The sequence below is a fragment of the Gorilla gorilla genome, chromosome 8 (genome assembly GCF_029281585.2).
Source record: "Gorilla gorilla gorilla isolate KB3781 chromosome 8, NHGRI_mGorGor1-v2.1_pri, whole genome shotgun sequence".
Taxonomy (NCBI): Eukaryota; Metazoa; Chordata; class Mammalia; order Primates; family Hominidae; genus Gorilla; species Gorilla gorilla.
The window spans coordinates 83,965,879-83,991,966 of NC_073232.2; the positions used below are offsets into that span (position 1 = coordinate 83,965,879).

The 26,088-nt window shown below is 44.5% G+C and overlaps 1 protein-coding gene across 1 annotated transcript in view; it reads left to right on the forward strand.

Moving 5' to 3' along the window:
* Nucleotides 1–26,088, forward strand: part of CUL2 (cullin 2) — a 124,781-nt gene that overhangs the window by 5,307 nt on the left and 93,386 nt on the right. The window contains exon 2 of the mRNA XM_063710154.1: nucleotides 20,339–20,555. The gene's annotated coding sequence lies outside the window, so the exon portion shown is untranslated. The remainder of the gene's footprint in view (nucleotides 1–20,338; nucleotides 20,556–26,088) is intronic.

A 26,088-nucleotide genomic window follows, 5' to 3' on the forward strand; every position in this document is an offset into this window, starting at 1 on the left:
CAGTGCATATCATACAGCCTGGCCAACATGGCGAAACCCCATCTCTACTAAAAATACAAAAAATCAGCTGGGCGTGATGGTGTGCCTATAGTCCCTGCTACTTGGGAGGCTGAGGCAGGAGAATCAATTGAGCCTGTGAGGCAGGGGTTGCAGTGAGCTGAGATCGCGCCACAGCACTCCAGCCTGGGCGACAGAGTGAGTGAGACTCCATCCCAAAAAAATAAATAAATAAAGCCTATCTTCCGGCCAGAATATAAACTCCATGGATAGCATTTGTCTCAGTTAACACTGTTTCTCTAATAGCTCCTGAATTGCCCCCTAGAATCGCCTGTAGGAAGACATGACATTATGGGGAATGAATGCATTAAGTAGCTCCCAACATGGTCATGTGCTCACACTAGGACTAAGATACTGTTATTAAATAAATCATGGAAAAATGAACTGAGAAAGGGATATGAAGGATTAGCCAGTAAGTCTCTGTAAAACATAAGGGAATTCTATCCATATTACCTTGTATATAAAATGCCTTATTTTTCAGCATTCTTTTTTTTTGTTGTTTTTTTGAGACAGGATCTCTTACTCTATGGCCCAGGCTGGATTGCAGTGGCATGATCTTGGCTTGCTGCAGCCTCAACCTCCTGGGCTCAAGCAGTCCTCCCACTACAGCCTCCCGAGTAGCTGGGACTACGGGTGTGCATCACCATGCCAGGCTAATTTTTGTATTTTTCGTAGAGGGGGTTTCCACCATGTCACCCAGGCTGGTCTCGAACTCCTGGGCTCAAGCGATCTGCCTGCCTTGGCCTCTCAAATTGCTGAGATTCACACGCATGAGCCCAGCCATTTTTCAGCACATTCTTTAGGCAATTTCTTTTCAGCACTTTAGAGTAGTAAGTACTCTAAGTAGAATTTACCAACTTCTTGGTCTTCATAAATTGACAACCTCTTATTTTGTAGGTTATAGTGCCATCATGTGGATACTTTGTTTTCTTCAAATAAAATGTAACCTTTTTATAATAGAAACTAGAAAACCCAGCCATCCCAACACCCAGCTATGACAATTTATATTTTATGTTATTTATTTATTGAGAAAGGTCTCCCTCTGTCACCCAGGCTGGAGTGCAGTGGTGCAATCTCAGTTTACTGCAACCTCCACCTCCCAGGCTCAAGCGATCCTCCAACTCAGCCTCCTTAGTAGCTGACATCATAAGCATGAGCCACTGTGCCCAGCCTGGCGTGACAATTAATTTGGTATTTGTGTCTAAGCCTTTCTGTGTACAGATTCACTCAGGGACTTCTATATCTGAGTTTTTAGTATACAAAATTTGGAAATGATCATTTAGATGATAAAATAAATCTGAATACCATAGCTTGATAATACATGCAGTCCCCATAGATGATCAGTTTTCTCTCTGGATACTAGGCTGTGCAAAGAAATTGGGGCCAAAGGTTTTTTTGCCATGTTCTGAAAAGGTAAGAATAAGAAATAAATATTAATGTGTGGAGCCAAAAGAGTAACCTCAGACTGGCTTAGGAGAGCAATATAGTCTGAGGAAAAGAGTTTCAAAAAATAACCTCTCTGAGCTGGGCAAGGTGGCCTGTGCCTATAATCTCAACACAGGTTGAGGTAGGAGGCCGAAGTGGGATGACTGCTTGAAGCCAGGAGTTCGAGATCAGCCTGGGCAACATAGTGAAATCCCATCTTTACCAAAAAAAAGAAAAATGAGCCAGACGTGGTAGCATGCCTGTAGTCCCAGCTAGGCGGAAGGCTGAGGCAGGAGGATCCCTTGGGTCTAGGAGTTTGCACCACTGGACTGTAACCTGGATAACAGAGTGAGACCCTGTCTCTATAAATAAATAAATAAATAAATAAATAAATAAATAAAATTAATTTTAAAACCTCCCTAAAAATTATAGTATACCTAGATATATGAGTACCAAAATATTTGTTTTAAAATCTGGGTGTGTTGATTTTCACAGAGAGCTAAAATTAGTCCATAACCCACTTAATATTAACTGACATCCACCAGAGACTAAACGTGGTAAAATTATATGGCTCAAGCAACTCCACAGTGCAAATGGAGATCCACAGAAATAGAGAGTTGGACCTTTATAATTCTTTTTCTAACTTTGTTTAGTATTTACCTTCTTTTTAAGATAAAATAACTGAACCAATGAAAGCAGGTACTTTAAAGCTGAAACTGAGCCTTACCTCCTCCAAGATTGAGAATGTGGTTGAAAATTTCCCTTGAATTTCCCAGTTACACAATTATTTAAAAAACTTTGAATGTTATTTGTTCGGCTGCTATGTGTAGGTGAAGAAAATGTGAGCCAGGGAGTCTCCATCCAATGTTAGATAAAAGGAACATGCAAGGAGCATTGGAAAACATCAACCTTTAAGGAGTAGGTCAGAAAAAAAGAACCAGCTAAGACATTTGGAAGTGTGGTGTGTCAGTGTGGATTGGCCAGCCTGTGCCTGGGGACCCCATTGTCCCCCTATTCTTTCCCTTTACCTCTCCATCAGTAGCAGTGGCTGGAGTAGAGGAATTGTGAAATGATCTGGACATGCCTGAAATGGGAAAACAGGGAATGCTTTAACTGGATCATTATCCTGGAAGCACTTTGACATGAGATATACCTTTTTCCCAAGTCCTAAACTCTTGTGGAGCAGCACAAACCAACATTGAGGCTTTTCTCCCTTTCCCTCAGGTAGACATGATAGCCAAGGCAGCTGATTGTCCCAAGGAATAAGTATGAGCACAGAGGGAAAATCATGAAACATCTGAGGACCATGAGAACTGCTAAAACAATACATAGAACTAGCTATACCAGAGAAAGTCAAGTGAATGGATCAGACAATAAGAATTGAAAATAAGCTTAATAGAGCTTCAGAGAAAGAAGGGAGAATGTTGGAAACACAAAGCACAAAGAAGCATTTGTGAATTGGATGTTGACAAATATTAATGAAATAACTCAATGGATGGGTTGAATATAGCTGGACAGTTCACTCATGAACCAGAAGATTAGAGCAAGGAAGGAACTAAGAAATGGAAAGCATGAAAGGAGAGTTAAGAAATGTGGAAGGTAGAAGCATAAATATTTTTCTAATAGAAATTCCAGAAGGGGAAAAAAAAGAACATGTGAAAGAATTATTGCTGAGAATTTCCCAGAATTGAAGACATACTTTAGAATGGAAAAGGCCAACTCTAACTTTGTGATTTCTAGCTTCGGAGGAATGAAAATTTAGAATGACCAAGGGGAGTGCACAGGATTTTTTGGGCAGTGAAACTATTCTGCATGATACTATAATGGTGGATGCATGCTATTACACATTTGTCAAAACCCATTGAATGTACATCACTGAGAATGAAGCCTAATGTATGCACTTTGGATGATTATGATGTGTCAATGTAGGTTCATCAGTTCTAACAAATAGAACATGCTGTTGCAGGATGTTGATAGGGAGACTGTGCATATATGGGGGAGGGGATGATAGGAACTGTGTACTTTCTGCTCGATTTTGCTGTGCACCTAAAATTGTTCTGAAAAAAATCAAGTCTATTAAGAAAACAAAGACAGTTTTTTAAAGCATAAGAGCATACTTGTTATAAAAATACATGTAATGCAGTGTAATTTTAGAATTCAAGGTCACATATTTCTGTAACACTTTTATTCTTCCATGCCTACAACTTTCATGGAATGGTCCACTCAAATAGGTTCCCCATAATAGGAACCTTCAGTAATATACCACTTCACATGTAGCAGAAGGACTTTAAAACAGTATATTCCCAACTCTTCTATTCATTGTGCCAATGTTGCCATATATTTCACTTTTACAAATGCTGTAAACATACAATACTTGTGCTATTTTTGCTTTCGATAGTTGCCTTTTAGAGCAGTTAAAAAAAAAAAAGCCAGTTGCAGTGACTCACGCCTGTAATTCCAACACTTTGTGAGGCTGAGGCAGGAGAATTTCTTGAGTTCAGGAGTTCAAGACCAGACTGGGAAGGAGTTCAAGACCAGACTGGGAAACATAGTGAGACCTCGTCTCTACAAAAAATAAAATGCCAGGCATGGTGGCGCTCATCTATAGTCCCAATACTCGAGAGCTGAGGTGGGAGGATTGAGCCTGTGAAATAGACTAGGCTGCAGTGAGCCAAGATCAAACCACTGCACTCCAGCCTGAGCAACAGAGTTGAGTGCTCTGCCAGTCCACACCAGCCTTCATGAATTCCGCAATTCTTCTAGCTAAACATATACCAGTATCTGGTTGTGTCTGTCCCAAGTAAGCTAGTGCCCGTCTCTTCCTGCAGGCATCTGTTGCTTCTTAGATTTTGGACCAGTTTTTTGTCCTGGGAACTCAACTCTTCGATAAATTCAAAAATACTCTGTAATTTGAAGGAAGTTTACCTTTTTTTCATTGTAAGGGTGGAAGAAATGTCTCTTCTGGATGTTTATATCCAAAACAAGCTGGAAATCAGCCCTGGCTAACTTTTTTTTTTTTTTTTTGAGACGGAGTCTCGCCCTGTTGCCCAGGCTGGAGTGCGGTGGCACAGTCTCGACTCACTGCAACCTCTACCTCCCAGGTTTAAGCGATTCTCCCACCTCAGCCTCCCGGGTAGCTGGGACTACAGGCGTGCGCCACCACGCCCAGCTATTCTTTTGTATTTTTAGTAGAGATGGGGTTTCACCAGGATGGTCTCAATCTCTTGACCTTGTGATCTGCCTGCCTTGGCCTCCCAAAATGCTGAGATTTGAGCCACCATGCCCAGCCAGAGCATCTAATATTTACTGAGTACTGAACATTTACTAAATACTTGACATAATGTTTTTTAAATCCCCCAAAAGTCATATTCTTACATCATAAATAAGGAAAATTTCAGATTCAAAGGATTCAAAGAGGGTTAAACGAGATCACAAAAAAAAAAGCCACAGCTGGGTACATTACTGTGAAATTAAACATCATCAGAGAGAAACAATAGATATAGATCTTTTCAGCTTATCTATTTCTTACTAAAAAAGAGTAAGTTTTGTAGTTTATGCCTTTCAGAGAATTTCTCTATTTTGTCTCCATTGTCAAATTTATTGTCATAAAATTGTTCATAATTTTTTTTTTGAGATGGAGTCTGGCTCCGTCGCCCAGGCTGGAGTGCAGTGGCATGATCTCAGCTTGCTACACAACCTCCACCTCCCAGGTTCAGGGAATTCTTGTGCCTCAGCCTCCGGAGAAGCTGGGATTACAGGCGCCTGCCACCACACCTGGCTAATTTTTGTATTTTTAGTAGAGACAGAGTTTCACCATGTTGGCCAGCCTAGTCTCAAACTCCTGACCTCAGGTTATCTGCCCACCTCGGCCTCCCAAAATGCTGGGATTACAGGTGTGAACCACTGTGCCCGGCCCATAATATTTTTTTTTATCCTTTAATGTCTATCAGATCTGTAGTGATATCATCTTTCAAGCCAAATCTTGGTAATTTTTATCTTTTCTCTTTCCCTGTTTCAGTTTTTATCAATTTTATTGCTCTCTTCAAAGAATCAACATTTATTTATTATTTTATTATATTTTTTGAGACCAGGTCTCACTTTGTCATGCAGGCTGGAGTGCAGTGGCGCAATCTCGGCTCACTACAGCCTCAGCCTCCCAGGTTCAACCCATCCTTCTGCCTCAGTCCGCCTAGTAGCTAGAAATACAAGTGTGTGCCACACCCAGTTAATTTTTGTATTTTTTTGTAGTGACGGGGGTGTCACTATGTTGCCCAGGCAGGTCTCAAACTCCTGGGCTCAAGTGATCCTCATGCCTTGGCCTCCCAAAGTACTGAGTTTACAGGTGTGAGCCACCACACCCAGCCAGAACCAACATTTAGATTAATTAATTTATCTCCCTTATTAATATTTTCTTTTGAGATGGAGTGTTGCTCTGTCACCCAGGCTAGAGTGTAGTGGCGCGATCTCAGCTCACTGCAACCTCTGCCTCCCAGGTTCAAGCGATTTTCCTGCCTCAGCCTCCCGAGTAGCTGGGATTACAGGCGCCTGCCAGCATGCCTGGCTAAATTTTTGTGTTTTAGTAGAGACGGGGTTTCACTATGTTTGCCAGGCTGGTCTTGAATTCCTAACCTCGCAATCCGCTCGCCTCCGCCTCCCAAAGTGCTGGGATTACAGGCGTGAGCCACTGCACCTGGCCTTGTTTTCTCTTTGTGCTCCATTTTATTTTTATTTTATTTTTTAGACAGAATCTTGCTGTGTTGCCCAGGCTGGCATGCAGTAGCATGACCTCGGCTCACTGCAACCTCTGCTTCCTGGGCTCAAGAGAATCTCCTGCCTCCTGGGTTCAAGCGATTCTCCTGCCTCAGCCTCCCGAGTAGCTGGGATTAAAGGTGCACATCATCACACCCAGCTAATTTTTGTATTTTTAGTAGAGATGGGGTTTTGCCATATCGGCCAGGCTGGTCTCGAACTTCTGACCTCAGGTGATCTGCCCATCTCGGCCTCCCAAAGTGCTGGGATTACAGGCTTGAGCCACTGCACCCAGCTTCTTTGTGCTCCATTTTAGATAGTTTCTATATTGGTGTCGTCAAATTCATTGATGTTTTCTTCTGCAGCATCTGATCTTTAAATTCCATCCAATGTATTTTTTTATTTCAGACCTTGCATTTTCATTTCTGGAAGTTCTATTTGGGACTTTAAAAATATTTTCTGTCTCCTCACCATGCTCATGTTTTCCTCTACTTTTGTGAACATATAGTGTATATTTATAAAATCTATTTTTAAAAACTTGTCTGCGGGCCAGGCGCGGTGGCTCATGCCTGTAATCCCAGCACTTTGGGAGGCCGAGGCGGACAGATCACGAAGTCAGGAGTTCGAGACCAGCCTGGCCAACATAGCGAAACCCTGTCTCTACTAAAAATACAAAAATTAGCCAGGTGTGGTGGCGGGCGCCTGTAATCCCAGCTACTCGGGAGGCTGAGGCAGGAGAATCGCTGGAACCTGGGAGGCAGAAGTTGCAGTAAGCTGAGATTGTGCCATAGCACTCCAGCCTGGGTGACAAGAGCAAGACTCTGTCTCAAAAAAACAAAAAACAACAACAAAAACACTTGAATGCAGCTGGGGGGCGGTGCCTCACACCTGTAATCCCAGCACTTGAGGAGGCCGAGGTAGGGAGAATCACTTGAGATCGGGAGTTCCAGACTATCCTGGCCAACATGGGGAAATGCTGTCTCTACTAAAAGAAAAAGAAAAAATACGGGGCCAGGCACGGTGGCTCACACTTGTAATCCCAGCACTTTGGGAGGCCGAGGCAGGCGGATCACGAGGTCAGGAGATCGAGACCCTCCTGGCTAACACAGTGAAACCCCGTCTCAACTAAAGATACAAAAAAAAAAAAAAACCAAAAAGTAGCCAGGTGTGGTGGCGGGCACCTGTAGTCCCAGCTACTCGGGAGGCTGAGGCAAGAGAATGGCGTGAATCCAGGAGATGGAGCTTGCAGTGAGCTGAGATCATGCCACTGCACTCCAGCCTGAGCGACAGAGTGAGACTCTGTCTCAAAAAATAAATAAATATAATAATTTAAAAAATAACAAAAAATACAAAAATTAGCTGGGTGTGGTGGGCGCCTGTAATCCCAGCTTCTCAGGAGCCTGATGCAGGAGAATCACTTGAACCTGGGAGGGAGAGGTTGCAGCGAGCTGAGATCGTGCCACTGCATTCCAGCCTGGGTGACAGAGCGAAACTCCGTCTCAAAAAAAAAAAAAAGAAAAACTTGTCTGCTAGATTCATCATATCTATTATTTCTGAGTTTGTTCCTATTGATTGATTTTTCTATTTTTCTCCTGATTATGAATTATATTTTGTTGTTTCTTTGCATTCTTGGTAATTTTTCGTAGATGCCAGATGTTGTGAATTTCACATTGCTAGTTACTGGATCTTGCGGTATTTTTTTTTTTTTTTTTGAGGCGGAGTCTCGCTCTTGTTGCCCAGGCTGGAGTGCAGTAGCGTGATATCGGCTCACTGCAACCTCCACCTCCCAGGTTCAAGCAATTCTACTGCCCCAGCCTCCCGAGTAGCTGGGATTACAGGCGCATACCACTACGCCTGGCTAGTTTTTTTGTATTTTTAGTAAAGACAGGATTTCACCATGTTGGCCAGGCTGGTCTCGAACTCCTGACTTCAGGTGATCCACCCACCTCGGGCTCCCAAAATGCTGGGATTACAAAAGTGAGCCACCGCACCTGGCCGCTGAATTCTTTTTTTTTTTTTTTTTTTTTTTTTTTGAGATGGAGTCTTGCTCTGTCTCCAGGCTTGAGTGCAGTGGCTCGATTTCAGCTTACTGCAATCTCCACCTCCCGAATTCAAGCCATTCTCCTGCCTCAACCTCCAGAGTAGCTGAGATTACACATGCTGGCCAGCCAATTTTTGTATTTTTAGTAGAGACTGGGTTTCATCATGTTGGCCAGGCTGGTCTCGAACTCCTGACTTCAGGTGATCCACCCACCTCGGGCTCCCAAAATGCTGGGATTACAAAAGTGAGCCACCGCACCTGGCCGCTGAATTCTTTTTTTTTTTTTTTTTTTTTTTTTTGAGATGGAGTCTTGCTCTGTCTCCAGGCTTGAGTGCAGTGGCTCGATTTCAGCTTACTGCAATCTCCACCTCCCGAATTCAAGCCATTCTCCTGCCTCAACCTCCAGAGTAGCTGAGATTACACATGCCGGCCAGCCAATTTTTGTATTTTTAGTAGAGACTGGGTTTCATCATGTTGGCCAGGGTGGTCTCCATCTCCTGACCTTGTGATCTGCCCGCCTTGGCCTCCCAAAGTACTGGGATTACAGACGTGAGCCACCATGCCTGGCCTGAATTCTTTTATGTAGTGTGCAGTTAAGTACCTGAAATCAGTTAGATCCTTTTAAAATTTTATTTTAAGATTATTGGTGTAAGTAAAGAACGGCCTTTAATCTTGATCTATTTTGATTTCACAACTCAGGCAACAACCTTTTGAAGATTCTGCCTCATGCCCTGTATAATACTGTGACTTTTGAGAACATGAATAATTTATTTCCAGCCCTGTGTGAGGTCTAGGATTTTTTTCTGTCTACTCCTTTCCAGAGATTATTTCTCTGGCCCCAGTCATGTTCTTCTCGTGCATGCACAGCCCAAAATTCAGCCATAGACTTGAGGAAACTCATTTTCCAGGTCTCTAGACCTCTCTCTATAGAGCTCTGTCTTCTCTTGCAGTCTGTCCTGAAAATTCTAGTGGCCTCTGTGAACTCTGGTATCTATCTCCTCAACTTAGCCAGAGAGCCATGCTCTGTCTGGGTTCCCTTTACCTGCACTAGAGCCTGAAAACTGCCTCCAGACAGTAAGCTGGCTCAATTGTAGGAGTCACCTCTGTTTTCCCTTTGCTCGGGGATCACAGTCCTGCACTGCCCATTATCTACCATCTGAAAACCATTGTTTTATGTACTCTGTCTGGTTTTCTAGTTGTTTTAGGCAGAAGGATAAATCCAGTTCTGGTCTTTCCATCTTCACTGAAAGCAGAGTTCCAGCAGACGAGAGTTCAACAAATTTTTGTAAGACTGAAAGAATGATAGTTAATAGTAGACATAGGGTGCAGAAGGGAAGACCAGTGAGAAGCAATTTGATTTACTTTGAAGAACCTCTAAGAGTCCTGGGAAAAGTAGGTACCAGAAAATAGGAGCTGAAATACGATTTGGTTGTGAGTTTGTACAAGGAGTAATGAGGCCTTCAGGTTCTTCTCTACACATAGACCCTTGTACAGTTGAGCAGTGACTCCTCTTCTACCACACTCCCAAACTCTGGACAGTAGGCTATGAGTTTGTGCTGTGCAGGAATTGAATCAGAGACCATGAAAAGTTTTTTGGAAATTAATAGCAATATATCAGGCTGGAGTGCAATGATGCGATCTCAGCTCACTGCAACCTCTGCCTCCCAGAGTCAAGTGATTCTCCTGCCTCAGCCTCCCTGGTAGCTGGGATTGCAGGCACGTGCCACACCGTGCCCAGCTAATTTTTTCACTTTTAGTAGAGACCAGTTTTCACCATGTTGGCCAGGCTGGTCTTGAACTCCTGACCTCAAGTGATCCGCCCATCTCGGCATCCCAAAGTGTTGGTATTACAGGCGTGAGCCACCGCACCTGGCCTGAATGTCTAATATGTTTTAGACATAATATGTTCAAATTAGAATTATTGGCTGGGTGCAATGGCTTACACCTGTAATCCCAGCATTTTGGGAGACCAAGGCAGAGGATGGCTTGAGGCCAGGAGTTTGAGACCAGCCTGGGCAACATAGTGAGACTCCATCTCTATAAAAAGAATGAATAGAAAATCTTAGTTAGGCGTGGTGGTGCACACCTGTAGTTCCAACTACTTGGGAAGCTAGGACAGGAGAATTACTTGAGGCCAGGAGTTTGAGGCTGCAGTGAGCCACAGTTGTACCACTGCAGTCCAGTTGGGCAACAGAACCAGAACCCGAATCAAAAAAAAAAAATCTTCTCATAAGAGAAGAGTGATTCTTAAAGAATCATTTAATCTCATAATTCTTGTTCTCCCTGTAAACTATGCTTCTCCATTTTCTCTGTTTCAGCAAATGGCAACCAAGTTGCTCAGGCCAAAAACTGATGATAATCCCTGAGTCATTTATTTTTAGCACTTAGAAGTAGCAAACCCATGCATGCTACTTTTAAAATAATTATCTAATCCAACAACTCCTAATCTAAAAATCCTAATCCAAGCCACTGGCATCTCTTGCTGAGATACTGCAGTAGTATCCTAACTGATCTTGCTGCTTCCATTCTTGACTTCTGTTATGGGCTGTTATGTGTCTCTCCCAAATTCACTTGTCTAAGTCTCAACCTCTAGTACCTCAGAATGTAACCATATCCGGAGATTAGGTCATTAAAGATATGATTAAGTTAAAATGAGGCCATTGGGGTAGGACCGTAATCCCATATGACTGGTGTAATTATAAGAGGGGGATACGAGGGATGCATGCACACAGAGACAAATATGTGAAGAGGCAGCAACCAAGAGGGTGGCAATCTGCAAGCCAAGGAGAGAGGCCTGCAACAGACTCCTCCCTTAGGCCCTCAGAGGAAACCAACCCTACCAGCATCTTGATCTTGGACTCCCAGCCTCCAGAACTGTGACAAAATTAATTTCTGTTTATTTTATTTAATTTTTTTAGACAAGGTCTCACTCTGTCACCCAGGCTGGAGTGCAGTGGTGTGATCTTAGCTCACTGCAACCTCCACCTCCCAGGTACAATCAATTTTCCCATCTCAGACTCCAGAGTTTCTGGGACTATAGGCGTGCACCACCACACCCAGCTAATTTTTGTATTTTTTTGGTAGAGACAGGTTTCACCATGTTGGCCAGGCTGGTCTCGAATTCCTGACCTCAAGTGATTCACCTGCCTTAGCCTCCCGAAATGCTGGGATTATAGGCATGAGCCACTGCGCCTGGATAAATTTCTATTCTTTAATCCACCCAGTCTGTGGCATTTTGTTATAGCAGCCCTAGCCAACAATTATACCTCCTTGTTCCTATAGCAGTATGGCTATTTCATTTGTTGTTTTGTTTTGTCTCTGAGACAGAATCTTGCTGTGTTGCAATGGCACAATCAGGCTCACTGCAGCCTTGACCTCCCAGGCTCAAGCAATCCTCCTAACTTGGCCTCCCGAGTAGCTGAGACCACAGGTGTGCAACACCATACCCAGCTAATTTTTCGATTATTGTCTGGAGATAGGGTCTTACTATGTTGCCCAGGCTGCTCTTGAACTCCTGGCCTGAAGCAATCCTCCTGCCTCAGCCTTCCAAAGTTCTGAGATTACAGGTGTGAGCCACCATGCCTGGCCCACTATGGATATTTTAATTATGGCAAACCAGATTGTATCATTATTCATGCTTAAAAACCTCCGGTGACTTCCATGTGGTTGAAATAAAATCGAGCTTCTCTATCAAAGTTGATAAAGTCCTACAAGATTTGGCTTTGGTCTTCCTTTTCATTATGCACTGATCACACTGGCTTTCATTTTATTTCACAAACACACCTAACTCATCCATCCTTCAGGCTTTTTCACTTGCTGCTCCCACTGTCTGGAAATCTTGTTCTGCAAATGTCTGTGGGGCTGGCCTCTCCTTGCCATGTAAACGCAAATGTCACCTCAGAAAATCCTTGCCTAATGGCCTTAGCTAATGTAGTATCCCCCATCACTTTATTCAATTATACTGTTTTTCTTTACAGTATTAATTACTAGACAAAATTATCTTTGTCATTCATTTACCTGATTTTTATCTATCTCTGCTCACTGGAATGTAAGTTTATTGAGAAAAGGACCCTACAAATATTGTGCCCAGCACCTAGAACATTGCATGGCACATAATATATATGAAATAATGATGTAATCAATCAAGGAATGAAAGATTGATGGATGCATAAATGTATAATTCTGCCTGGTTGAAATGATGGTCAGGTTTTTTGTTGTGTTTTGTTTTGTTTTTGAGACAGGGTCTCACTCTGTCACCCAGGCTAAACATTTTTTAAATGTTTCTTAAAAACCTAACCATTTCTGCTAGGTGCGAACATGGCTCACTGGAGCCTCGACCTCCAGGCTCAAGCAATCCTCTTACCTCAGCCTCCCAAGTAGCTGGAACTATAGGTGTGCACCACCACACCTGGCTAACTTTTGTATTTTTTGTAGAGATAGAGTTTTGCCATCCTGCCCAGGCTGCTCTCCAACTCCTGAGCGCAGGTGGTCCACCCATTTCGGCCTCCCAAAGTGCTGGGATTACAGGCATGATCCACTGTCCCTAGCAGAAATGGCTAGGTTTTTAAAAAACATTAATTCAGCAAACATCAGATTTCTGTGTGACAGCTAACAATTTATGAGGAGATCCAGGAAGTCCCATGGAGAGGTCCACAGGGACTGCATGGAACTGAGGTCTCCTGCCAACAGTAATGTAAGTGGGTTTGGTAGCAGGATCCCCCAACCACAGTCAAGCCTTCAGATGGCTGTAGCCCAGGCCAATACTTTGACTGAAATCTCATGAGAAACCCTGAAAAAGAACTATTCAGCTAAGCCACTCCCAAATCTGACCCAAAGAATCCATGCACAGCAATAGATAGCTAATACATTCCCAAATCTGGAAACAGGTATTATCTTTGATAACTTCCTCCTACCTCAATTCCAATATCAAAGACATTTAAATATCTCCCAAATTTTTCATTTCTCCCTGTCTTTCCCACCACTATTCTAGTCCAAATAACTGTGTTTTTTTTCTTTTTTTTTTTTTTTGAGTCAGGGTCTAACTGTCACCCAGGCTAGAGTACAGTGGTGTGATCTTGGCTCACTGCAGCCTCAACCTCCTGGGCTCAGGTGATCCTCCCACCTTAGCCTCCCAAGTAGCTGGGACTACAGGCACACACCACAACACCCCACTAATTTTTTTCTATTTTTTTGAAGAGACAGGATCTCATCATGTCACCCAGGCTGGTCTGGAGCTCCTGGGCTCAAGCAATCCTCCCACCTTAGCCCAGAGTGCTGGGATTACAGGCGTGAGCCACCGTGCCTGGCCCAAACTACTGTCACTTCTCACTTAGGCAGGTGCAATAGCCTCTTAACTGATCAGCCTGCATCCATTCTGGCCTCTTGTTAATCCATTTTCCATTCACAAAAGGCGAAGATGTTATTTTTCCAACATGAAAACCTCACAAACTCTTCCCGTGCCTAAATAATTGCAATGAATTCAGATAAGTGCCACATTAGCAATAATCCCAGAGAGTACAAGTACACAGAAAAGGAGCAATTAACTTAGGAAGAGTAGGAACCAGGTCTTCTACTTTTTTGTTGTTTTTTTTTTTGAGATGGAGTCTCGCTCTGTTGCCCAGGCTGGAGAGCAGTGGCACAATCTTGGCTCACTGCAAGCTCCTCCCAGGTTCATGCCAGTCTCCTGCCTCAGCCTCCCGAGTTGCTGGGACTACAAGTGCCCACCACCACGCCTGGCTAATTTTTTGTATTTTTAGTAGAGGCAGGGTTTCACCATGTTAGCCAGGATGGTCTCTATCTCCTGACCTCGTGATTCACCCGCCTTGGCCTCCCTAAGTGCTGGGATTACAGGCATGAGCCACCGTGCCAGGCCCAAGTCTTCTACTATTTAAAATTAATAAGTGTTAAATTGATGATACATAAACATGGCACAAAATTCACATGACATTAAAGATACAACAACATTAAAGGACACATTTCTGTGTCCCTACTTCTCTAGTTCTCCCCAGAGGCAACACTTAGGCATGTATCTTTTTGGAGGTATTTTATGTATATTTGTTTATCGACAATTATGAAAAACACTTGAAGTAATAAACTGCCCTTTTCTCTAAAATCTTGACCTTCAGCCTACTTTGAAAACCGCCACCTATAATTCTTTTTCAGATCATAATCACTCTGCTTTCAAAACCAGGTTAAGGGCGGCTGGGCGCGGTGGCTCATGCCTGTAATCCCGGCACTTTGGGAGGCCAAGGTGGGTGGATCACGAGGTCAGGAGATCGAGACCATCCTGGCTAACACAGTGAAACCCCGTCTCTACTGAAAATACAAAAAATTAGCCGGGCACGGTGGCGGGCGCTTGTAGTCCCAGCTACTCGGGAGGCTGAGGCAGGAGAATGGTGTGAACCCGGGAGGTGGAGCTTGCAGTGAGCTGAGATCATGCCACTGCACTCTACCCTGGGCGACAGAGTGAAACTCTGCCTCAAAAAAAAAAAAAAAAAAAAAAACAGGTTAAGGGCAATGCAGACATAATTTATCCTTTTTCCTTATTGCTAACAGGAGTTATAATGATAACATCAGACACACTGGCATAAAGTAAACTGCCCTTTTCTTTAAAATCTTAGCCTTCAGCCTACTTTCAAAGTCATCACCTGTAATCCTTTTTCAGATCATAACCACTCTGCTTTCAAAACCAGGTAAGGGCAATGCAGACATAATTTATCCTTTTTCTAACAGGAGTTATAATAACATCAGAAACACTATCTTTCCACTTGGGCTGCCATAACAAAATGCCATAGACTGGGTGGCTTATAAACAACAAACATTTGGCCCGGTGTGGTGGCTCACACCTGTAATCCCAGCACTTTGGGAGGCCGAGGTGGGCGGATCATGAGGTCAGGAGATTGAGACCATCCTGGCTAACACGGTGAAACCTCATCTCTAAAAAAAAAAAAAAAAAAAATTAGCCGGGCGTAGTGGCCGGCGCCTCTAGTCACAGCTACTCGGGACGCTGAGGCAGGAGAATGGCGTGAACCTGAGAGGCGGAGCTTGCAGTGACCGGAGATCGCGCCACTGCACTCCAGCCTGGGCTACAGAGTGAGACTCCTTCTCAAAAACAACAACAACAACAAAAAAACACACAAAAAAAACAAAAAACACATTTATTTTTTATAGGAGGCTAAGTCCAAGATCAAGGTGTGTCTGGTGAAGGCCCCTCTGTGGATCACAGATGGTCGTCCTCTTGCTGTGTACTCACATGACTGAAGAAGTGAGGGAGCTCTCTGGGAACTCTTTTGTAAAGGCACTAATCCCATTCAGAAGACCTCCACCCTGATGACGTAACACCTCCCAAAGCCCTGTACTACGAAAACCATCATATTGGGGATTAGGTTTCAACATATGAATTTTGGGGGAACGCATTTTTTCTATAGCACCTACACATTTTTGTTTAATCTCCAACCCTCTAAATTTTTATCTGTTACTTCAGTGATTGTTGGAAATATATGCTGTTCTCATCCTTCCTAGCTATCTATGTGTAAAGTACATTGTCATCATACCAATATGTCATTTGCTGTGTGTTTTTCTCCTAAAGTTTATCGATGTTTGTTGACTTTTTTTTTTTTTTCAGGACATTGCCTCTTTCAGGAGCCAGGTTCATGGCTTTTAGTAAAGCTTCTGTTGAACATTAATTATATTCCCTTTATTGTATGTAATTAGTTTTGGGTTTTTTTCTCTTTTTTTGAGATGGAGTCTCGCTCTGTCGCCCAGGCTGGAGTGCAATGGCGTGATCTCGGCTCATTGCAACCTCTGCCTCCCGGGGTCAAGTGATTCTCCTGCCTTAGCCTCCTGAGGAGCTGGGACTACAGGCGCCCGCCACCACACCCGGCAAATTTTTTTGTATTTTTTTAGTAGATACGGGTTTCCACTGTGTTAGCCAGGATGGTCTCCCTCCCAAAGTGCTGGGATTACTGGCGTGAGCCACCGCACCCGGCCCAATTACTTAGTTTTTTGGTTTTTTTTTTTGAAACGGAGTCTCGCTCTGTCGCCCAGGCTGTAGTGCAGTGGCGCCATCTCGGCTCACTGCAAGCTCCGCCTCCCGGGTTCACGCCATTCTCCTGCCTCAGCCTCCCGAGTAGCTGGGATTACAGGCGCTGGCCACCACGCCCGGCTAATTTTTTTCTATTTTTGGTAGAGACGGGGTTTCACGGTGTTAACCAGGATGGTCTCGATTTCCTGACCTCGGGATCCACCCGCCTTGGCCTCCCAAAGTGCTGGGATTACAGGCGTGAGCCACCGCGCCCAGCCAATTACTTAGTTTTTTAAAACCTAAATCCAAGCCATCACATTCAATCCCTATTGAATGTCGTGTTGTTTGTTTCAACACATTTCTCAAGCCTGAATATATCTTTAAGAGTCTTTGGGCTGGGCACAGTGGCTCACGCCTGTAATCCCGGCACATTGGGAGGCCCAGGCGGGTGGATCACCTGAGGTCGGGAATTCGAGACCAGCCTGACCAACATGGAGAAACTCCGTTTCTACTTAAAATACAAAATTAGCTGGGTGTGGTGGCAGGTGCCTATAATCCCAGCTACTCAGGAGGCTGAGGCAAAAGAATCGCTTGAACCCAGGAGGCGGAGGTTGTAGTGAGCTGAGATTGTGCCATTGCACTGCAGCCTGGGCAACAAGAGCAAGACTGTCCCCCCCCAAAAAAAGTCTTTGATTCTTCCTTTAGTAGGACTGTTCATGTTAAAAAAATATATATTGGATTCCATGGTTACTTATACATTTAATTAATTTGCCATTAATGTATTGAGTGCCTGTATTTGCACATTACTGTGGTTTCCTAAAATTTACCCTATGCTTAACACAACTAAAAATTGGAAAAGAAGCCCAGCAATTCCACCTCCTTCCCTACACCAAGGTTCTAGGCAATCAAAATAAATAGAGGGGAGGAGAGAAAAGGGAAGGAGACCAGGAAGTCAAGGGGTTAACCTTAATGGGAAGAGTAATGTCTGGGGCCATCTTCCCAGGCTAGAGTGCAATGGCGAGATCTTGGTTCACTGCAGCCTTGAACTCCTGGGCTCAAGCCATCCTCCCACCTCAGCCTCCAGAGTAACTAAGATTACAAATGCACTACACCATGTCTGGCTAATTTTTGTATTTTTCTAAAGACAGGGTTTCTCCATGTCACCCAGGCTGGTCTCCAACTCCTGAGCTCAAGCAATCCACCTTCCTCGGCATCCCTAAGTGCTGGGATTACAGGTGTGAGCCACTACGCCCAGTCTCTGGTGTCATCTTATGGACCCTGCATGTATGTGTGAAATCGTGTGTGTGCGCGCATGTGTATGCTTATCTCAATAACAGTGTTTTTGTACAGCTAATGGACTATGTTTAAAGTTTTCCAGATGTTGGAGACAGAAATGAGTTATCACAAAGCTAAAGAAGCTTAAATTTCGTTTCCCAAGGCCCTATGCCAGGCACTAGCATTTTTTATTTGCATTTTTACATTCTTTTTTTTTTTTAAGTGGATCCCCTCAATTCCAAGATCTATCCCTTGGAGAGGTTACATTTTATTGTAAACCTTTAGATTATATCTAGAGGAGAAAGAATAAATGAGAGGCAGAGTATGAAAGCAATATTAGTTCATACTGACTGGGGAAAATCCTGCATCAGTGAAAACATTTTGAGCAGCCAGGTATGGTGGCCCATGCCTATAATCCCAGCACTTTAGGAGGCTGAGGTGGGCAGATCACTTGAGGTCAGGTGTTCGAGACCAGCCTGGGCTACATACTTAAACCTCGTCTCTATTAAAAATACAAAAAATTAGCTTGGCCTGATGGCGGGCGCCTGTGTCCCAGCTACTCAGGAGGCTGAAGTGGGAGGATCCCTTGAGCCCAGGAGTTTGAAGCTCCAGTGAGTTGCGATCACACCACTGCACTGCAGCCTGGGCAACAGAGCAAGACTCTGTCTCAAAAACAAAAAAAAAAAATTTTTGAGTCAAGTAGATTTGGGATGGAGTTACCTTGAAAGTGCATAGGTTTCTGGATTAGACAATTTACAAATATCTAACAGATTGGACACAATGAAAACATTAAATTAGAGAGCTCTTCATACTAATGTTATAACTAGCTCTTCCCCATAATAGACAGGCAGCATTGTTGAACTTCGATTTTAATAATTGGAGTATTGTGGCTGGAACTAACATTGTCACCTAGGTTGTTTCTTCTTAAATTTTTTTTTTTTTTTCTGAGACAGAGTCTCACTCTATTGCCCAGGCTGGAGTGCAGTGGTGTGATCTCAGCTCACTGCAACTTCCGCCCCCCAGGTTCAAGCGATTCTCCTGCCTCAGCCTCCCGAGTAGCCAGGATTACAGGCGCCTGCCACTGCGCCCGGCTAATTTTTGCATTTTTAGTAGAGACAAGGTTTCACCACCTTGGCCAGGCTGGTCTTGAACTCCTGACCTCATGATCCACCCGCCTTGGTCTCTCAAAGTGCTGGGATTACAGGTATAAGCCACGGTGCCCGGCCTTTAAATTTATTTATTTTTTATTATTTTTTTGAGACAGAGTCTAGCTCTGTTGCTCAGGCTGGAGTGCAGTGGAACAGTCTCAGCTCACTGTAAGCTCTGCCTCCCAGGTTCCAGTGATTCTCATGCCTCAGCCTCCCAAGTAGCTGGAATTACAGGCATGTGCTACCATGCCTGGCTAATTTTTGTATTTCTAGTGGAGACAGGATTTCACTGTGTTGGCCAGGCTGGTCTTGAACTCCTGGCCTCAAGTTATCCACCTGCCTTGGCTTCCCGAAGTGTTGGGATTGCAGGTGTGAGTCACAGCACCCAGCCTGTTTCTTATTTTATTTTGTTTTTATTTTTATTAATGTTATTATTTTGTTTTTTTGAGATGGAGTCTCTCTCTGTCACCCAGGCTGGAGTGGCACAATCTCAGCTCACTGTAACCTCTGCCTCCCGGGTTCAAGTGATTCTCCTGCCTCAGCCTTTCAAGTAGCTGGGATTACAGGCATGTGCCACCACGCTTGGCTAATTTTTGTATTTTTGGTAGAGATGGGGTTTCACCTTATTGGCCAGGCTGGTCTCGAACTCTCAACTTCAGGTGATTGGCCTGCCTGGCAATGGCTCACACCTGTAATCCCAGCATTTTGGGAGGCTGTTTCTTATTTTATTAGTCAAGTGCAGACACTAAATAACTTAGGTATGTTACAGCTACAACACAGATACCCTGTTTTTCATGCTCTGTTAGTTCTACTCCCTCTAATTAGAAACCATTCCCCTTTGGTGCACTAGAATTAGAGCAGGGAGCCGAGCACAAGCTGTACTGCTACAAATGTCAATAGCAACTGCTCTAGTTCTGGGTGAAATACGTCTTCTAATTATGCTTTTGATACTAGAATAGGTTTGAATGATACAAAAGATTAGTTTGGAACTGAAGAGTTATAAGAGTTGATTCAGAAGAAACGAGTGCTTGTGTGTGTGGTCACTGAGCTGTGAGAGGACCTAGCATCCCACTTGTAACTCTTCAGTTCAAAACTAATCTTGGTCTCAGGGGTTCTACAGCAGGAATTAGTAGGCATGAATCTATTGTGTTGACACTTCCATCACTTAAGTCTTCATTGTAGCTTCCAGTAAAACAGGAATAATAATGGACCCTAAAAATCAAAGCAACTGTTTTGATGTGAGTTAATCTGGTGATATTAAAACAGATTCCTGTGTATGGCTAGATGTTGGTACTAATGAGGTCAAAGTGTGGTCTCCACATTTTCTACAATGGTAGACCCGTTGTCTCCATGCTGAAAGCAACTGGTTCTGTAGTTTTGAGCTGTCCCACAATTATAAGCCACTATTGCCAGCGACATCAGGTGAATATCTGTTGATGGCTTAATACCTCTCACCTTTATTAGAGATTTTTAGTTGAGCTAAATTAAATGCCCAACTGGCTATGAGACTCTTCCAGATAGAAGGCTGGAAACCTCATGATCTGATCTGAATAAGGTTCCTGTATTCCCACAACCCAGAAGGCCTCTCCTCTAATTCCCTCTCCCTTTTCTCACTCCTAGGATAGAGGCACTCTCCATTCCTGATTGTTTCAAGGCTCAAGTGGTCAGAAATGACTGGGAAGAAGGGAGAAAAACTCAGGTGGCAAAGGACATGGATGAAAACCCATGGCGACATGGAAAGAAAACCCTGTGATATATAGAGGAAGAGCTCAGGACAGCTTATTGGGGAGAATGGAACTCTTCTGTATCCTGATTGTGGTGATGGCCACACATGGCTGTAAGTGGGTTGAAATGGATAGAAGGAACACCCCTCTCCCCAGTCAATTTTTACCGTAGGGTCTTTTTTTTTTGTTTTTTTTTTTTTGAGATGGACTCTGTCTCCCAGGTTGGAGTGCAGTGGTGCTATCTTGACTCACTGCAACCTCTGCCTCCCGGGTTCAAGCGATTCTCCTGCTTCAGCCTCCCGAGTAGCTGGGATTACAGGTATGCACCACCATGCCCAGTTAATTTTTCTATTTTTAGTAGAGACGAGGTTTCGCCATGTTGGCCAGGCTGGTCTTAAATTCCTGACCTCAAGTGATCCACCTGCCTCGGCCTCCCAAAGTGCTGGGATTACAGGCATGAGCCACCACGCCTGGCCTGGGTCATTTAAAAATAAAAATAAAACCAGAAAAACAGAAAATAAAGTATAAAACAGTGCAATAGGGGCCATGCCTCCAATCTTTTCTAATAAGAGAAATGTGATGAGGATGTAGGCTTCAAGTGAGTAACTTGTTACATGTAGTGCAGGTTATAAAAGGCCCAGCAGATTTATCCTTTTTTATTTCTAGCGGAATGTTTGGTGCATACTCTGATCTAAGAGTTCATATTGTGAATGTTTTTTCTTTGTTTTATTTTCTAATAGCAAAAGATGTCTTTTGAGTGAAAAAAAAGTGCCCTCTCCCTCTCCCTCTCCCCACGGTCTCCCTCTCCCTCTCTTTCCACGTCTCCCTCTGATGCCGAGCCGAAGCTGGACTGTACTGCTGCCATCTCGGCTCACTGCAACCTCCCTGCCTGATTCTCCTGCCTCAGCCTGCCGAGTGCCTGTGATTGCAGGCGCGCGCCACCATGCCTCACTGGTTTTCGTGTTTTTTTGGTGGAGAAGGGGTTTTGCTGTGTTGGCTGGGCTGGTCTCCAGCTCCTGGCCGCGAGTGATCCGCCGGCCTCGGCCTCCCGAGGTGCCGGGATTGCAGACGGAGTCTGGTTCACTCAGTGCTCAATGGTGCCCAGGCTGGAGTGCAGTGGCGTGATCTCGGCTCGCTACAGCCTCTGCCTCCCGGCCGCCTGCCTTGGCCTCCCAAAGTGCCGAGAGTGCAGCCTCTGCCCGGCCGCCACCCCGTCTGGGAAGTGAGGAGCGTCTCTGCCTGGCCACCCATCGTGTGGGACGTGGGGAGCCCCCTCTGCCTGGCTGCCCAGTCTGGAAAGTCAGGAGCATCTCTGCCCAGCCGCCATCCCATCTAGGAAGTGAGGAGCGCCTCTTCCCGGCTGCCATCCCATCTAGGAAGTGAGGAGCGTCTTTGCCCGGCCGCCCATCATCTGAGATGTGGGGAGCGCCTCTGCCCCGCCGCCTCGTCTGGGATGTGAGGAGCATCTCTGCCTGGCTGCGACCCTGTCTGGGAGGTGAGGAGCGTCTCTGCCCAGCCGCCCCGTCTGAGAAGTGAGGAGCCCCTCCGCCCGGCAGCCACCCCGTCTGGGAAGTGAGGAGCGTCTCCGCCCGGCAGCCACCCCGTCCGGAGGGAGGTGGGGGTCAGCCCCCGCCAGGCCAGCCGCCCGGTCGGGAGGGAGGTGGGGGGGTCAGCCCCCCACCCGGCCAGCCGCCCCGTCCAGGAGGTGAGGGGCGCCTCTGCCTGGCCGCCCCTACTGGGAAGTGAGGAGCCCCTCTGCCCGGCCACCACCCCGTCTGGGAGGTGTACCCAACAGCTCATTGAGAACGGGCCGTGATGACAATGGCGGTTTTGTGGAATAGAAAGGGGGGAAAGGTGGGGAAAAGACTGAGAAATCGGATGGTTGCCGTGTCTGTGTAGAAAGAAGTAGACATGGGAGACTTTTCATTTTGTTCTGTACTAAGAAAAATTCTTCTGCCTTGGAATCCTGTTGATCTGTGACCTTACCCCCAACCCTGTGCTCTCTGAAACATGTGCTGTGTCCACTCAGGGTTAAATGGATTAAGGGCGGTGCGAGATGTGCTTTGTTAAACAGATGCTTGAAGGCAGCATGCTCGTTAAGAGTCATCACCACTCCCTAATCTCAAGTACCCAGGGACACAAACACTGCGGAAGGCCACAGGGTCCTCCGCCTGGGAAAACCAGAGACCTTTGTTCACTTGTTTATCTGCTGACCTTCCCTCCACTATTGTCCTGTGACCCTGCCAAATCCCCCTCTGCGAGAAACACCCAAGAATGATCAATAAAAAAAAAAAAAAAAGATGTCTTTTTGGAAGCAAGATGTTGCTAACCTTTTTTTAGGTTGGTGTTATGCCAGACTATTTTATTTTATAGAATGTTTTATTAAATATTAAATGACTGTACAAGACCGGGCACAGTAGCTCATGCCTATAATTCCAGCACTTTGGGAGGCCAAGACAGGAGGATTGCTTGAGACCAGGAGTTTCAGACCAGCCTGGGCAACATAGCAAGACTCTGTCTCTAGAAAAGAAAAAAAAGAAAACAAAAACCCCACTACACAATTCTTAGTATATTAGTCTTATTCACTTGCCCACAGAGATCTAGTCAAGTAAACCATAAGGTTAATAAAAGTCCATTTTTTTCTTTTTTTCTTTTGGCTTACTTAACACATATTTTATTTATTGGAAAAGGCATTGACACTTAGCTCAGATTCTTAACCTTGCCATCCATATCTAAGTAAGCTATTTTATTTTTTTATTTTATTTTGGGTGGAGTCTTGCTCTGTCGCCCAGGCTGCAACCTCTGCCTCTCAGGTTCAAGCGATTCTCGTGCCTCAGCCTCCCAAGTAGCTAGGATCATAGGCATGCACCACCACACACAGCTAATTTTTGTTTTATTTTATTTTTTTATTTTTAGTAGAGACGGGCTTTCACGTTGACTAAGCTAGTCTTGAACTGTGACCTCAGGTGATCCACCTGCCTCAGCCTCGCTAAGTCTAAGTATGCTATTTTAGAAATCTGGTTGTATAATGTTGGGTAGTTTCTACTTCTAACATTGATGTTGAGCAAACCCAGTATTCAGGAACCACTTGGTACAAGTTAATTTTTTTTTTTTTTTTTTTAGACGGAGTCTCACTCTGTTGCCAGGCTGGAGTGCAGCCATGCTATCAAGGCTCACTGCAATCTCTGCCTCCCAGGTTCAAGTGATTCCCTTGCCTCAGTCTCCCGAGTAGCTGGGACTACAGGCGCATACCACCACGCCCAGCTAATTTTTTGTATTTTAGAAGAACAGGTTTTAACCATGTTGGCCAGGATGGTCTGGATCTCCTGACCTCATGATCTGCCCGCCTCGGCCTCCCAAAATGCTGGGATTAAAGGCATGAGCCAATGCACCCAGCCCAAGTTAATATTATTGATCAACCACCTTCCTTAGCCCAGGAACTACGTCTTTTAGTCCATTTGTTCTTTCTGTGAATTAGCTTCCCTCCAGACTTACCACATTTGACTTGTTCGCTTTCTTTGTTCCTATATTCTCAAATGAGATGGCCTATATTACTTATTTAATTTATTTATTTCGAGACAGAGTCTTGCTTTGTTGCCCAGGCTGGAGTGCAATGATGCAATCTCAACTCACTACAACCTCTGCCTCCTGGGTTCAAGCAATTCTCCTGTGTCAGCCTCCCAAGTAACTGGGATTACAGGCACCTGCCACAATGCCCAGCTAATTTTTTGGTTTTTTTTAGTAGAGATGGGGTTTTGCCATGTTGGCCAGGTTGGTCTCGAACTCCTGACCTCAGGTGATGCACCCGTGTCGGCTTCCCAAGGTGCTGGGATTACAGGCATGAGCCACTGTGCCCCGCCTGCTTATTTTTATTAAGTTACAAGTTCTTCCATCTTCTTTGTCATCATCCTTATCTGGGTGGGTCACAATTCATATTTTGCTCTTGGTAACACACATTTTTTTTTCTTGGTAGAAATAGGTCTTGTCTTGAACTCCTGACCTCAAGCAATCCTCTTGCCTTGGCTTCCTAAAGTGCTGGAATTACAGGTGTAAGCCACCGTGCCTGGGGTATTTTTAATATGATGTAACAGTTCAGAAAAATGTCATCTCCCCTTCTTTCACATGTCATGTATAAGTCCTTGCAATCCATTAGCCAGATTTACTCTGTATTCCCAATTTTGAGAAATCATAAATGCATCATCTATCTCAAATAGTGAGTTATCTATCTCAAATAGTGGGCTTTTCCTCAAAATGAGTTCTTTTTCAGTGCAGCTTTTATCTTATTAAATTACCTGTCTAAAAGTGACTGCAAAGAAATATAAAGGATCCACTGGTAATTTCTTTTTATTAAAAAAGAATACTTTTTATATTTCCTTTTAAAATAGCTTTCAACCAGAATCGTCTAGGAGAGGCAAAGATATAACCTGTTCATCTGGTACCACTATCACCCACAGAATATGATATGAGTTCTGAGCTTTTCCGATTAAAGACCTTGTACTTTTGTTCTTTTATTTATTTATTTAATTTTATTTATTTAATTAATTTTTTTTGAGTCAGAGTCTTGGTCTGTCACCCAGGCTGGAGTGCAGTGGCATGATTGTGGCTCACTGCAACTTCTGCCTCCCGGGCTCAAGTGATTCTCATGTCTCAGCCTCCCCAGTAGCTGGGACTACAGGCATGCACCACCAAGCCTGGCTAATTTTTGTATTTTTAGTAAAGATGGGGTCTTGCTGTATTGCCCAGGCTAGTCTCAAACTCCTGACCTCAAGTGATCCACCCACCATGGACTCCCAAAGTGTCAATTGCAGGCGTGAGCCACTGTGCCCGGCAGGAATTTGTCTAATATTCTTCTCTTGATAGACTGGGCTTAGGGGTTTGGGGAGGATGATCACAGATGTAAAGTGCCATTCTCAGCACATCATGCCAAGGGTACATTGTTAATACTGGGCTTGATCACCTGACTGAGGGGTATTTGTCAGATTGCACCATTGTAAGTTCTTTTTTTTTTTTTTTTTTTTGAGACAGGGGGTCTTGCTCTGTTGCCCAAGCTGGAGGGCGATGGTGCGATCACAATTCACTGCAATCTCAATCTCCTGAACTCAAGCAATCCTTCCACTTCAGCCTCCCCAGGCTGGTCTTGCACTTCTGGCCTCAAGCAATCCTCCCTCCTTGAGGTGTACTGAGCCAGCTTAAGGGTACAACTAGGAAAAATCCAAGGCACAGATGCATCTGGCTGCTTTTTCCAAAGAGATTCGCAGGAAGTTCAGTATTTATACATTTTTCTTAAATCAAGGGGGTGGCAGTGAGGCAAATAGTTACCTACTTGTGACACTTTAGTTGGTGCTCAGTACATCTACAGTTTACATAAGATAAGGTAAACCTTTGAAGAAAAGGGGCACGAGGCTGGGCACGGTGGCTCACGCCTGTAATCCTAGCACTTTGGGAGGTTGAGGTGGACGGGTCATTTGAAGACAGGAGTTCGAGACCAGCCTGGCCAACATGGTGAAACCCCGTCTCTACTAAAAATACAAAAATTAGCCGAGTATGGTGGAAGGCGTCTGTAATCCCAGCTACTTGGGAAGCTGAGGCAGGAGAATCACTTGAAGCCAGGAGGCAGAGGTTGCAGTGAGCTGAGATTGCACCACT